General features: G+C 46.1%; 1 protein-coding gene across 4 annotated transcripts in view; it reads left to right on the forward strand.

Annotated features, from left to right (window-relative positions):
- The window catches only part of AFAP1L2 (actin filament associated protein 1 like 2), a 71260-nt gene that overhangs the window by 24158 nt on the left and 33863 nt on the right, over nt 1-13239 (forward strand). The window lies entirely within an intron of this gene.

Raw genomic sequence — 13239 nt, forward strand, 5'->3', positions numbered from 1 at the left:
CTGCTGCTGCTGCCCGTGAATCTGCTCTGCTGTGGAGCGCCAGGTATCAATTCAGGCTTGCTGGCCCAAAGGTTTCCACCACTGCTACATCTCTCTGGCTCCCCAGGGTCCCCCTGGTTGGGGGTTTGAGGCCAGGGGATTTCTGTTTGTTTGTTTAAGAATGTTTTATTCATTTATTCCTCACATACAGTTCTCATCATTGCTCAGTCTGTGGCTTTCAGCTATCTTGAAATGAAAAGAAAATAGATGTTTGTCTTCCAGCACCTTGGGAGCCAAGGGAACCCTTAACCAGAGCCAAGATGTAACGTGGCAGTGCAAACACTAATATCCGATGTTCCCCCAGATTTGTAATTAAAAGCCGATGATTTTCCCAAGGTTACCAGAAGGACACTAGTTGTCTGGCTGCCATAACACTAAACCTGTTCCTATGGCAATGAGCTGATTGCAGTTGGAGTTTGTGCTGATTTCAGGCCTTTTTTTTTTTTGTGGTTTTATGGTTTTGGGTTTTTTTTTTTACAATGAGTGCTGCTACGCATCTCCCTTCTTCCTGATGAAACCAGGATCCCAGCACAATTTCTGAGGGCTGCAGCATCCCTAAAGGGCTGAAGGCAATGCCAGGCACTCTGCTGGGATGTCATGAGAAGCAGCCCTGTTCCCAGGGGTTCCTCAGTCCCAATAGCATCCCAGAGATGAAGGGGACCAATGCAGCTCCTGTGGCTTCTGCGGGGAACTTTGCTGGTGCTGCCGCTCGGTCATTTTTTCTCATAGTATTTTTGTCAGAGGAATGCACCTCCTGACCCACTGCTTGCAGTGCTGCCTGGGAGAGCAGAGTGCTGGGAGTGGGGGCCCAGCCATGCTCCAGCTGTGACTTGCCAAGTTGTTTCTATTTTGGGAATGGCTGGGTGTTTCCAGGTCTCCTGGGTACGTGCTGAGTTTGCCTGCTTGCCTTTGTTAGTGCTAGCTGGACAATAGTGTGGACCTGGAAACCAGCTATAATTTATGGTCTGTGTCTTTATTAGGTAAGCAAGAGACAAAATGCATCCTGCTTACCCACCTCTCCCCTTTTTGCAGAAGGGATGCCTGTTCGAGTGGGAAATGTATAGGGAGGGCTGTGTTGGTGCAGGTACCACCCATTCTTTTCATTTGGTTGGTGCTACTAAGCCACACCTGGTGTAGCAATGGAAAGAAAAGGGTTTTTTGTCCTATTGAAAATTTGGGTCCTGCTTCCTGCCTGTATTAGAAGATGAAATATGTCAGGAATGAGCACTGTGTACATCTCAGGAGTTCCTCTCTTCTCTGCTGGCTGGTTGGGATGCTTTGGGAGGTTTTAGGCTGACTACACAGGCATGTTCCTGCCTGCTCCTGCCTGCTTTGCTGCTGAGACATCCCTCCCCCAGCCTGAACATAAGTTCAGATCCCATCACAAACTTGCCTAAGAGTGAGCTGTAAGTGCAAGGGTGCGCCATGAAGGGATGGAGTTAACCACATGCTTTAGTTGAACCAGGGCCATCAATAGGCCAGTTGCACCAGCGCTTCATACGTCTCCCCTTCCAAGTTGCTAAAAATGGGCTTATTAGTGATGGATTAGGGGAAATAGATGAATTGAATGCAGCCTTCACATCACCTCCTACTGTACTTGGTACATGCAGGAACTAGAGGACTTTGCTTCAAGTTATGTCCACAACCCTGCTGAGCAGGGATAGCCATGGGAGTGGCTCCCTTGGGACTCTTCGGCTCCAGCTCCAAGTCCTCCTGTTGCTGAAAGACTGTCCCAGGCTCCTTGTTTCCATCTTTCTGTGGGCATCCTGAAATGTTTTAGTCCAGCACAGCTCCCATCTGAAGTCCTTCTGGAAACCAGATGTGTCAGCTCAGCAAGACATCCTGCCTAAATATTTTCAAACAGAAGTTCAAGGTTGCCTTGTGACTCTTGGTTCGGGTGTTATTTGTTTTTTTCAAGGTCAGATCCTGGTCTGACTTTTAGCAGTCAGACCAGGAGCAGCTCATACTGAATTGGGTTGCGTGAAGGAGATGTTGGAGCAGACACCTTTGTCCACAGGACCTTCTGAAAGGTGACTGAGGACACGGTGGCTGTTTCCTAAGGCAAATACCTGGGGGCAAGCCCCTTGCAGAAGCTGCTGGATCTCACCCTAGTAGGATGTGCTTGCTAGAACCACGGTCGGCAGCTGAAGGGAAGGGAGGCAGCTTAGGGCATCAGTGGAGTTTTTCCTTCTGTAGTAGAAAAAAGGACACCATGGAAGCACTTCTTTGCAGCAGGCTGTAATTTCTGAGATGGGCTGTGACGTGCAGGAAGAGGCTGTTTTGGGGATTCCCAGCTGTGCCTCCAGGTGGGGGTCCTCACTGTGCATCTAAGCAGGTTTCCGTGCAGGATGCTGCACCAGGACACAGGCTGGCATGGCCAGCACTGACCACTCTACTGGAGGAAAGAACACTGCTTCTACAGGAGATGAATTTGAAAAATTCTATCCTTCTCCTGTCACTGTGAGAATAAGAGATTACCAGTAATGCAGCTGGAGTTCATAGGCCAAATTTATTGGTAATTCCCAGCTGCTTTGGGATTTTGAGCTAATGCAAAAGAGCTATAAACTTAGTCTGTTAGTGCAGTTAACAGGAACTTATAAGGGCTTTGTAGCACCCCTCTGGGATGGAGTTGCTGGAGCGATGAATCTGGCCCAGGGGAACTCTGCTGGCATGAAAATGTCTGATCCTGGTATCCTCTCACACTTACAGCAAGTAGAAGGTTTTGCTGCATCCTGACCCATTAGGAGCTTGCTGGGTTTTTTTTATTTTTAATATGGGAAGCTGCATAGAAACATTTTTCATGCAAGTTCCTCAGATCCTGGCTGATATTTCTGAGTGTGAACAGCCTTTGTGGTGACAGTACTGACCAGGAAACCCTGGTCTCCCAGCCTCTGAGCCTCAGAGGTCATTGCCTTTGTATTGCAGGGGCTCCTACCCCAAGGAACAGTAGCAGCATATATATATATATGTAGGGGAATGGCTTAAATGAGAGAAAACGGGAGAGAGCAGCTCCAGAAGAACTGGTATTAAGTATGCAGAGGAGTTGCCTGTGATGCTGCGCAGTCTGAGCTTGGTTTTGGTCCTCAGTCCCTCCCATCCTAGAAGAAAGCTCTACTTGGCATGTGGGCTTGTTGTCTATTGAAAGGTGGTGGATTTTGTCTTTTTTTTAATTCTTCAAAACAAACAAAATCCCAAAGTTTGGGCTTCCCATTGAACATGGAGTGGTTTGTGGTTTCCCATTTCAGTCAAGTACAGCTTGCATTTGTTTCGCTTTCATCTTGGTTTTTCTCTGGTGTTTTGGAATCCCCAGAGCTGGACATCTGGATCTAATGTGAATTGGGAAACTTCTGCATTATCTGTTTGTGCCTGCAAAAATCTGGAGTTTCCTGATGAAAGAGCATCCTTCTCTGTGCTTAAATTAAAACATTTTGGTAGGCTTCAGTGGGGCTGCATAGATCTATACGAGATGGAGATACAGCTCCAGTAGATATCTGTGATGATTGCACAGCAATACAGTGCTACTGATGTATCCTCCAAGCATTTCTGTGCTCTCAAAGGAACGTTCCTTTTATAAGTAAACCAATTTATTCTAAGTGCAACCTTCCAACTTCCAGTGCCAGTCCAAAAGTCCAGGTAGACCTGCTCAGCCCGTTGAGCTGACACCTCTAAGGAACACCCATTTCCAGGCACTGACTACAGAGGTGAGTACAGGGAGCAGCATGTCCAATTGCCTTTGATTCATGACCCAAACACCCAGGTGGCTGCTTGCATATGGGTCAGGCTGATGGTACCACTGATATGTCCTGGAGCAAATTTTGAAGTGGTATCTTCACTTCCATAGCAAGATTCCTTTGCCAATCTGCCACTATCTCTGGAAATGTGGCACCCTTCATATACCTTCTTGTGATGAGCCTTTGTGCAGCAGTAGCTGCATTTGTACAAAAGATTGTTCTGTTTCCCTCAAAATTGAGTCAGGAGTCTGTGAAAGAAAGTCCTCATGAGACCTGCGGGCATAAGTGACATAGGGTGAAAACTTTCATTCCTTTGAGATTATGGTTGGATCAACAAGCTTGAAGCAGATGGGATCCAACACAGCTTGAACTAAATCCATAAGGAACACTTAAATGCCGAGACAACTTTCAGTAAATACTTTGTGTTATGACATCCTGTGAGCTTCCTCAGAGAGTTACTGGAAGCCTGTTTAAGCTTGCCAAACTTCTGCCAATTTTTTTTCCTGCCCACTTGACAGATAAGGAACTTGAGAGCCTTAACTGCAGTGAGCCACTGAGCTGGGAGTGGGGCAGTCAGGAGGGACCGGCTGTGCCAGGGGCTGCTGCCGGAGCTCATTCCTCCAGCCTGACTCACCATATCTCACCTGCACTTGGTGAGACAACACGGGCCCTGTTTGCCTTCAGAGAGCTGTTGACTCATTTTAGTTGTCTCAGTCACTGTCTGAATATGAACTGTTGAGTCTCTGCTGTAGGGGAGAGGTTCAAGAAAATGGGCATTAATGCCTTCAGGTAGAGAACAGATGTTGGGAAGAAATGGCCTTGGCTTCACTCCAAAGCTGCACTTCTTCTGTCCTTGGATTTTATTGCAGAGATCTAGCTTTGGCCTTTGCTTTACCAGGAATGTTGAGACCTCCTGGTGGAAGGGGCTAGATGTTGAGTTTGTTGTGAGCTACTTCAGCTTGCTGAGGAAAACCAGAACAGACTTTTGCTTTTTTCAGCTGCAGTTTTGCTGTTGCAACCTCACATTTGTTTGAATCACCAGTTCAAAGCCTCCATAGCACAGATCTCAAAGCAGCAGAAATTTAGCAATAATCCTTGGCAGCTGGAAACCACTGAGTTTTGCATGCAGTTTGATCTCTAACATCACACTTGTGCTGGAGCAGTGCTCCTGGCCTGGCAGGTCACTCACCGGCAGAGCAAACATCAGTGTTCACCAACTCTTGAAATCTTTGAAGCCTTTGCTTCAAAAACACACCCAAACCCTGTGATGAAGGAAGATAAACTGTGCTATGTACAAAAATCATCCTCTAAGAAATGTCTTATCTGTGAGGGGTTTGCAGAAACCCTCTCCTCTTTGGGAATGATGAAAGCAAGACAGCTATTAATAAGCTGAAAAGAGAAATGGGAGCAGGAGGCATCTAGTTTTTGACGGTGGCATCTTTCTCATGTTTTCAGCAACTGCAAGGATTTTCTGTAAAAGTGTTTTGAGACACAGAAATTCATGAAACTGCATTTCTAATACAGACTAGAGAGAGCTGGGAAAGCTAAAGAAACTTTTTTTGGCAGCAGTTCATCTTTCTTAGCCTAGTGTACTTGTCCAATCTGTGTCCCTTTTAAATTCTAATTACTTCCTCAGGCACCACAAACACTCAGGCCTTGTCACTTCTCCCTTTGAAGTTTGCTTCTCATAATGCAGCCTCTTCTGAAGCGCTCGCGCTGTCGGTCAGCTAACTAGTCCAAAACATTTCCCTGCTTCAAAATCACTTAATTCTTTTTCAAGTACAAAGAACAGCTCTCCTGTTGCTGCCTGCTGACTCATGTGAGACAAGGTAGCATGCCCTGTGTCAGCCAGGAGAGCAAGTTCCTGCAGGCACCTCAAATAGGGCAGAAAATTTGAAAAGTGTGATGGCTGAGGTGGGAAGCAGAGGTCGTGGATGCAGCGAAGTTTGTTAAGGGAAAAACATGTCTTGGTGAAACCAGAGTCTGAGCATCAGTGAGTGCTGGGTGTGTATCTTTGCCAAAGCTTAGGTTATCAGCCCTGTCGCTGAAGTCATGTGCTTTGACCTAAAAGGCTGCCTGTGAGGAAGGGCAAATATTGAAGAAAGTACACTTCTGAAAAATCTCCGAAGTATTTAACTGCACAGAAGCCTTTCCCAGGTTTGCAGGACAAATTTATCAAGCGTTGCAAAAGCTGAGTTTGCAGTTTGATGGAGATACAGCAGAGAGGCAGTTTGTGAGCACTATGCTGTCCCAAGATGCTGTTTCCAGCACCCAGGCGTGGTCTCTGCATGGTGCCACATTGTGAGAGCACACTGGCCAGCTCAGGGCAAGGTGGAAGATCATTGAGGAGCATAAGCTGACATATGTATTTTTCCTGAGTGATCTTCCCTTCTGCTCGCCTTTTACCCCCCACTACATCTGCCTGCACCTGGCTGGGGCTGGGCTCACTGGTCCTTATTGAGGTGTCTTGGCCTGCATCAGGGATTTCACTTGTCTTCTGCTGCTTTATACCAACACCCAGCCTCAAATGGCACAGAACTCTGGATAAGGATGGATAACCATGGGTAGGAAAGTGCAATGTATTATTTTGTTGCTGAGAGGTTCCTGTAGGTCCAGTTTCTCTTATACATCTCTGAAACAGTTTCCTTCACTTTCCTTGCCCCTCAGGAGGGGAGTTTTGTAGAAGCATAAGTTGGCATGTCCCACGTGGAAATTTCATGATGTTATTCAAAATGGAGAGGAAATTTAGATCGTACATTTCTTGAATGCCATGAAGGAGGAGTTTGATGGCTTGACCAGCCTTTGAGAGCTTGGCAGCTCTTGTGCCTGTGGTTTTTGGTCTGCATTTTGTGCAGTGTGTGACCTGCTCAGCAGCTTACCCAGGCAGCTGTAACAGATGTCCCTGCTGAAGGCTGAGATGGAGCTGGTTGCTGCTCCCTACCCTTTCCATCTGGCTGCCAGGTCAAGTGCTTTTCCCCCTTAGGTATTTTTTCATCCAGGCAAGTGTGGGGAGGCAGCAAACTCCTATTGGTGTCAGTGTGAGAGAAATCACTGTTCTGGGGTGACTGCCTGAAGGAAACCTTGTTTTGGGGGCAAATAAAAGGTTATGTTGGTTTTTCTTTTTAACCAATGTCAAGTGATGGACTAGGCACCACAATATATAGAAGCTTTTCAGTGGAACAGAAAGAGACACATGGCAGTTACATCCCAGTTGCTGTTTGAGTTGGGACTCTGAGGGGGAAAGCTCATGCCCCTCTGTAGCAACATAAGTGGATGAAGCAGCCTCCAGAGTACATGAATTCAAATCCTTTCAGTTAGGGGAGGGATCTAAATCCACCTGCCCACCTTGGAAGTAAGGGTGAGAGGGCAACTGCACCATCTTTGGGGAATTTAGCCTCCTCCTGCCCCCTCTTTTTTTTATTCTGTTTTCTTTTCCTGAAACAAACAAGTGAAATCCATATTATTGTTACTTTATCTCAAAAACACACACGTTTTTAATTGTTTTCAGTGACTTCTGCAACAAAATATGCCTAGTCCTAAAAATGGGGAGTGTTTTCCTAGTCATTTGTCTTTCCTTCATCTGAATGGCTGCTTCTTAGAAAGGCTGGGCAAGCAGATAACAATAAAACAAATGAAATTGCAACAAACCACAACAGAAGCAGTCCTTGGTTTTTTCCTAACCCGAGAAGATTGAAAGACTCTGTGGCTTTGTGCTCCCTGGCTTTGCCTTTGGGCCTGGGGCTTAAGTTCAGAGTTGGTTGAAAGAGAGTCAAAAGGTGAAGTAGAGGTTTGCAGTGGCAACTTGTGATGCCCAAGAAGGACTGCTCCCTAAACAGGTAGGCAAAGCAACGTCTCTGCCTCCTCTTTTTCTCTGGGCCATCAGCAATTTGAATGGCCAGCAGTTTTCTCTGCAGTGGGAAGGCTGCTGGGCTGGCTGTTCCCTCCCAGCTGGCAGGCAGTGGTGAGGATATGCATCTCTGTATGCCTTTGAGTACTAAAAAACTATCTCGAGGGCAGTTCCTTCATGCAAGATGCTAATCATGTCCTCAACAGAACAGCTTCCAGCACCACAGGCAGAGTGGTGGACTAGCCAGGCTGCACTTAGCACTAAGTAAATAGAGAGTTCCTTCAAGTTATTACTCTCATTAAAAGTTACTAATTCATTAGTGCCAATGCCAAACTATATTGTGTTCCTCTTTTGGATGGAAAACACAGCAATGCGGTTTTGAGTGAGGATGGTGGGGCCTGCCCTAACCACAGGGAGCCAGGCATGAGCTGCTGATCCCAAACCACTGCTCCATGAATGAGATCCTTGGGTACCAAGGATGACATAAGTGTTTATTAGCATGTAATGCTGAGAAAAGAGAAATGCCAGGCTGAGTAAGTTATAGCCAAGCTACAAGGATGCTTTCAAAGTCTCTTAAGAGGGAGATGAAAGAGTCAAAAGTGCGTTTAGAAAAGTTCCAAGGAAGCTGAACCTGCTGGAAAGGCTTGAACTCGTTCATCAGCAGTTTCTTGTCGTGTATTTTCTGCTGAAATGGTAAATGAAAATAATGATCTAACTTTTAAATCTGTGTTAGGATTAGTGATACCTTTGGCATATTTATGTAATGGGTTTCAGAGGTTTAATTCAGACTATTGTTCCCAGTCTGGATAACTGGCTCTCATTCATGTAAACAAAGTCCAAGACAGACAAAGTAAGAAAATCTTTTTTATTCGGTAAATGGGTTTTTTGCTGTTTTGAGAGCTGTCTTTCATTTCTCATGCCTCACAGTCAGGACAGAAAGGGAGAAGTTTTCCAATTCACACGGAAAAAAAGAAATGCTGGTCTTTGTCTTGGTTTTCCAGTGCCTCAGCCCCCAGGGCTCCTGCCGGGCCCTGCTGGGGAGGGCAGCAGAGGTGCAAAATGATTGTCTTGTCCTGAGCCTCCTCTTTCCCCCTGGACATCTCTGTGAGTCTGACTTGATGCTACTTGGAGATGAGCTCAAGGTCAGGGTGCAGGTGGGGGCTTCTCCTGTGACCCTAATGGTAAATCAAGGTTTATTTCTCAGTCTTGGCAGCATTTTGGGTACTTGCCTCTCCCTTACCTTGTCAGAGAGTCCCCCATGCAGTGGGACAGGTCTGTCACCATGGGTCAAACCAGAAGCCATCCATTAGGTAGATCACTGCAGAAGTTGTTTGTCTCAGTGGGTAAATGTCCATGGCTTCTCTGATCTGTATTCCAGGAGTGTGGTCATCACACCAGGTGGGGCCTGGATCTGTAGGGAGACAAATGGGAGCTCACGTTGTATCTTCTCGTGCCACTAGTGGTGTGCAGCTCCAGTAATCTCCAAGGCCACCGGCATCCTGACCCTCTATCTTCTCTGGTTCTACCTTGGTTTGCATAGTACTATGTCACTTATCCCAGTACACTCATGACTTATGAGAACTATCACCATTTTTCCTGCAAGTATTGTCACTTGCGTTTTAGTAGGACATGTTTCTTTCACGTGGTAAATGGGACCTGTGTTGGCAGAGTAATGTATGTGCAACCATTGCCTAAATTGGGTGGCTTGGGAGAGGTTCTCTTCTGAGGCTCCTCCCCATGAGTGACACTTGTTTTTCCCAAGGTCACCAATACTTGTTTTTATGAGTATTGGACAGAGAGCCTCCACTAAGAAAATATATTTGGGAGTTTCCTGGCAACACAGATGACAAATGGTACCAAAAACTTGAACCCCATTTGAAAACCTGTTGAGTAATGAAAGCGATGTTTGGGGTGTGAAGCAGGGCAGAACCTCTCTTTCTCTGAGCATCACATTAGGACAAGACTGGTGTTTCCCCACAGGGCACACGTGTCTTGAAACAGCTCGTGGTGCCCAGCTGCCTTGGGAATCCAAACAAACAGGGGAGCTGCCTGCTCCTGGGAGGCTGCTCTGCCACCCTGCCTTCAATGAAATGTCATGGTGGAGGTGTGGGAGAGGAATAAAGGTGGCATTTCTTAAACATAAGAGTAAGGACTGTCCTCAGGTCATCTGGCAGCCGTGCCTTCCCCTCGCATGTGGGAGGGTGGGTGGGAGCCGTGGCCTCCTTTGGTGGCAGATGTTGGAGCCCTGTTGGGAGGTTCTCACTGAGCACTGGTGACTCATGGCAGGAGAAGGTTTGTAATTTGGCCTCTTTGTAGTATTCCTAAATCTTATCCTTCCACAGTTCTTAACCCTAAACTGAAGTTTAGTAGATGCTGCTTTGCTTTGAATCTTGTTAGGAATGAGTGTGAGCTTTGGTCTTAGGTGATGTCTGTAGATCGGGGAATTTTGGGGGGACTTTTTTGGGGTTAGGGTAGTATTGTCTGTGGGATTTTTAGCAAATTTCTCTGCTGATGATTATACACTGGGTTTCCAGGGCAAAACAATCTCTGGTGTGCACATTGCTACATCAACACTGCTTAGCACCTCAGCTTTATGATACTCCCTCCTGGTGTTTAGGCTTCCAGATTGCCTTGAAGAGGATGGATAAGGACTGCATGCAATGTTTGGACAAGGGATTGAGCAACATTATTAAGAAAGAAATCTAGCAATCGATTATGATATTTCTGTAGGCTCTGCCAGCCTACCCTGATACACTCAGGATACTTTTAAAACCTGTTCTTCCCCTGCACTAGTGAAATAGCCTTGTGTGGTCATTCTGCTTTTCAGCTGTAGGCACAGAGGCCCGGCCCTGGCTGTTGTGGCTCGAAGAGCTCTTGCTGCAGAGGAAACAGCAAGGAAAAGACTGGGGACGGCAGGGCTGTATGTCTGTCTTTCTCTCTGACCCCAGAGCTCTCGCTTTTGCTTTCTCAAACATAATTGCTTTCCCCTTCTGCTATGTTCCTATTGTTTGTTGGAAAAATGATGCCATTAAATCAACAGAGAATGGTGGGAAAATGCTTTGATATGAGGCCTTAGGAGGGTGTGTGCATGTGTATGTGTGTGCTTATCCTTTCTTAAAAAAAACAACACAACCCTATGTGTATCTGGCAGCTTCCTTTAATTTGTGTCTTGCCTGAGAGAGAGAAATCCATCTCAAAATATTTTTGGCAGTTAACCTCCTTTATTTGTGTTGAAGTGGTACAAACTGCAGGGTGTCATTCCAGGGCTGTTGTTCACCATCATTGTGATAGTTAATCTCGTTAGGACTTTGCATTTTCTCAGTCGCTGTTTTGGGAATGTGGTATTCCAGGCTTCCTTTTTCCATGGGAAAGAGGGGTCCTGTAGCTGTAGGCTCGGCAGGCATTAGGACAGTTGTGTGCCAGCTATTCTGCTGCTGTTCTGTAATGTGGACAAGGATGGAAATGTTGTTTCCTCTAGAGGCAGCCATGCAGAGTGATGAACAAGTCTACCACACAGATAACCCAAAGTCTACCATAGCATTTTGCCTACAACCGTGCTCCTTAACCCAGGAGCCTTGGCAAAGACCTGAGCTGAGGTCCAGGGAGCACGTTGCCCCATTCATGGAGCAAAGACTGCACTGAGGCAGAGGAGAACAAGTCTGTGCTGAGCAGGCGGCTCTGGGTTTCCTTCTTGCGCTGTGTTCCAGCAGTAGAGCCCCATGTGTTTGTGGCATGTATTTGAGTTTTTTGCATGTTTCTGTTTCTTGAAAGCAGCTGTTCTATTTGATTAGACGCCTCTTGGTAGCCCCTTCCTGGATATAACTGTGCATTACATTGAATAGCAAACAGCGGATGTACTTTAAGTTGCAGGTCAGGTGGTCACACCCCCCCCCCAGTGAAGTCAACCACACAGAGTGATGGAGAGGAGAGCAACACTCCCAAGGCAGAAAAAAACCCAAACCAACCAACCACCAATCTTAGCTCAAAACTGAAGGAGTAAGGGGAAAAAACAGCACAAAAGACTGCGGGCACAGAAGGGAATCAATGGTGGAAGCTTCAGAGGAAATCGTGTCTCTCTCTGTGACACCACTGTAGGATTCAACTCTGGGGCTTGGCAGCAAAACATGATTTCTGCTTTGCACAAATTGTTGGGATTGTTTTCCTCCCCACTGGGAAGAGAGCCCACCAAGCCCTGCTCTTGGGGATATTTGCCTTAGAAAGAGTGTTGTCTTTAACATACTCCCCTGCATGACTTGGTCCTAATTTTTTTAGTTGACAGATATCTTGATTTGGATTGATCATTATTTCATCTCTTGACTACTGCACTGATGTTTCTTTAATTGCTTCCCTGATGTTTTCCTAGCTCAGTTCTGCCCCAGCAGGAGTTAACGTGTTACACAAGTGGTGTGTGACCCGGTCCCCCACACGCTGAGGATGTGGCACGTCTTAGGATGACAGTCTGATCCACCCCAGGTCCCAGCACAGTTTTCCATGACACTCTGTGATATGTTCCCATTTGCTGATGCTATGTACATCACTAAGCACGTGAACACAGACCTGCAGTTTGTAGCCTAGTAAAGCTTTGGGGATCTTCTGAGTTTGATGGGCAGTCTGCTAATATGGCATGCTCCAAAGAGAAGAGGTGCCAGCTTCTCTCAGATGTCATCCATCAAGTTTGTTTGGCAGTGTGAGACCTCCAGTGACTCACCAGTTGCTCTGTCATGGAAAGGCTGAGACCCTTTGCAAAGAAAGACATCACTATACTGAAGTTTCTTGCGTACACCCTCCATTGCATACTAGATGATCTTTAAGGCCCCCTCCAACCCAAACCTTTCTATGATATAATAAAGCAATATGACACTAAACTACAAGAGTCCTCAGTAAAAACTCCTTATGATACAGTAATTTTCATGTTCTGCTTCTCTTCTCTCTTCGTTTTTTTTTTGTTAATTTTTCTTGGATGCTGTTTCCCACCTTCCAGCGGAGGGAAGAGGAGTCTGTTGTTTGCTCAGCTAACTGAAAAAAGCTTTGTGTGCATTTTCTGCTGCCGTTTTGTTAAAGTTCAGAGTTCCTGGGTTAGAGCTGCCACTTCTCAATACGAGTGTTGTTCAAACTTCCAGAGCAGCCCACGCAGAGCTCCTTGGGTTCATCTGCGCAGTTCACAGCCCACGACCAACAAAACACATTGTTTGCCTCTCTCCTTCCGTGAATCATACTCTGCAACAAAGACGAGCCTAATGCTCCCAACATGAGTGTGAATCCAGGCGGTACTGGATTTTAGGTACATCAATAGAAGCAGTCTGAGTGGGTTTGCTTTTTCTTTCTTTTTTTCCTTGTGAGCACTCACTGTGTCTGAAAGTCAGACAGCTTTGTGACAGTGATTGTAACTGTCTGACACTTGTCTGGCTTATTAGGAAAACTCTGATAGGAGTTCTTCAGTTCTACAGTTTTGTTATTTTGAGGAATTTTAGCTTGTCTCGGGACTCTGAATTTTGCCTTCTATTTAATCTAGCAGTGATTCTCCAGTGAGAAAGTTCATTGTTTACCAGAAGCTTGGAGAGGGTTTTTGTGGGTTTTCCTTCAATAAACACAGCACTTCTCATTTTGCTGTGGGGAGATTTC

The sequence above is a fragment of the Neopelma chrysocephalum genome, unplaced genomic scaffold (assembly GCF_003984885.1).
Source record: "Neopelma chrysocephalum unplaced genomic scaffold, ASM398488v2 Primary Assembly neopelma1_85, whole genome shotgun sequence".
NCBI classification, from domain to species: Eukaryota; Metazoa; Chordata; class Aves; order Passeriformes; family Pipridae; genus Neopelma; species Neopelma chrysocephalum.